Source organism: Nannospalax galili, unplaced genomic scaffold (assembly GCF_000622305.1).
Source record: "Nannospalax galili isolate Female #2095 unplaced genomic scaffold, S.galili_v1.0 scaffold625, whole genome shotgun sequence".
In the NCBI taxonomy this organism is placed as follows: Eukaryota; Metazoa; Chordata; class Mammalia; order Rodentia; family Spalacidae; genus Nannospalax; species Nannospalax galili.
In genome coordinates, this window is record NW_008353893.1 from 1,148,205 (window position 1) to 1,150,493 (window position 2,289).

General features: G+C 39.7%; 1 pseudogene; it reads left to right on the plus strand.

Annotated features, from left to right (window-relative positions):
* The first annotated feature begins 277 nt into the window (after positions 1-277).
* LOC103748366 lies at positions 278-1,768 on the plus strand (annotated as a pseudogene).
* Positions 1,769-2,289: the final 521 nt, after the last annotated feature.

The following is a 2,289-nucleotide window of genomic DNA, read 5'->3' on the forward strand; positions in this document are numbered from 1 at the left end:
AGAATTAAGATGCAAAGCAAAGACGGTTTAGCAGCTGCTATCAACCACTTTTCTTCTGGAATTTTTTTTCTTGTTTTTTTTTGTTTTGGCTTTTGAGAAAGAATGTGAAGCACTTAAACAAGGAGAAAGGTTACTTAGAAACAGCTGCCTTCTCCCTCGAATCTATGAACAGTTACCACTCAAATCTATGGATAGCTCACCTACCACGAAAATGTATTAGGACCAACTTGTCGTATGATGTGTAATAATGGATTTTAGTTTGAGTTCCTGATCGCTCCTAGATCTCTCCAGCACGTCAGAGTCCAGCATTAGCTATGGAGAAACACCTAAGTCTTGTACCATGTCTTCTAGAAATTCCACTCCAGTTCCTCCAAAGCAGTCAGCCAGATGGCAAGTTGCAAAAGAGCTCTATCAGAGAGTAATTATTTAAATATACTGGCCACAATCACTCAATTATTCAGGTGCCCTTAGAAGAAGAAGGCCAGCGTGGTGGGCCTATTCCTGCACCAGAAGAGATTAAGATTATATTGCGGAGCATCCCAGATATCTTTGATGTACATACCAAGATAAAGGATTATCCTGAAGACCTTATTATTAATTGGGATGAGAGCAAAAGCACTGGAGACATCTTCCTTAAATATTCAAAAGATTTGGTAAAAATCTACCCTCCCTTTGTAAACTTCTTTGAAATGAGCTGGGAGACAATAATTAAATGTGAAAAACAGAAGCTCAGGTTTCATGCTTTCCTCAAGATAAACCAAGCGAAACCAGAGTGTGGACGACAGAGCCTCGTGGAACTTCTCATTCAGCCAGTACAGAGGCTATCCAGTGTTGCCTTACTTTTAAATGATGTTAAGAAGCATAAACGGCTGATGAAAATCCCGACAAAAGCAGTTTGGAAAAAACTATTGGGTCACTAAAAGAAGTAATGACACATATCAATGAGGATAAAAGAAAAGCACAAAAGCAAATTTTTGATGTTGTTTATGAGGTAGAAGGGTGTCTAGCTAATCTTTTGTCATCTCACTGAAGCCTCGGGCAAATAGTGGAAACAGTTTCTCTAGGCGAGCAGCTCTGTGACAGAGGAGAGCAAGTCACTCTCTTCCTTTTCAGTGACTGCCTCGAGACAGCAAGAAAACGACATAAAGGTTATCGCCGCTTTTAGAAGTCCTCATGGCCACACCAGACCCCCCCGCTTCTCTGAAGCATATCCACCTGATGCCTCTTTCTCAGTTTAAGAAAATACTGGACATAAGAGAGACAGAAGATTGCTGGAATGCTTTTGCCTTGCTTGTGAGGCCACTCACCGAGCAGGCCAACATTCTGCTCAGCTTCCAGATGACGTCAGTCGAGCTTCCCAAAGAAAACTTGCTGAAGATGCTGTGTCGACATGTGGCCAACACCATTTATAAAGCAGATGCTGAGAATCTTATTTATACTGCTGATCCAGAGTCCTTTGAAGTCAATAGGACAGATATGGACAGCACGTTGAGTAGAGCATCCAGGGCAATAAAGAAGACGTCCAAAACTGTTACAAGGGCATTTTATTTTTCCAAAACTCCAAAAAGGGCTCTGCGATTGGCGCTTATGTCATCCCACAGATCCTTGGGGGGCCAGGAGCCCTCCCAGCGGTGAAAAGCACGCAGTGAGTCTTCTGTCCAGCACATCATCCTTAGCAGGCAGTTCATCTCCCTCCCTTGTCAGCCTACCTTCTATCTTTGAAAGGAAAAGTCATACATTAAGTAGAGCTACAACTCACCTGATATGAAACTTTAACAATCTTATGGATCCTCATACTCTAATAAGAACTGACTTCATGGTACTTTTAATTAGCACTTGGGAAGTTGGAAAGAGGATATTACACTAACCGACACAGTTTTATTTTCTTCCTGAAAGACTAAGTTTACCTCTTATATTTTTCAAGTTAATCCATGTGAAAAATGTATTGATTTTGGTGTAATTTATCTTTGTTTGACTCTCTCATTTAAAGACCAATAACTTAAGTTATTCATAGTGATCAGTAGTGTTGTAATCCCCCAAACAGTAAATAAACTATTTCCACTGGGTGAGTGCAAAATACTGCCTATTTGTATAGTATCTTGAATGCGTTTTTGAAAGTATATATTTGTGTATCTCAATCTGTGCAAAGACTAAATGATATTAGAAAACCTCTGATTAGGTTGTAGGCTTTTATTCATGTGCATTGTTTGACGTATTTAACTGCTCCTTTTGTAGTGTATTTTCTTTTCAAATATTTTCAAGAACTAGCATGTGGATTTTAAAAGATAC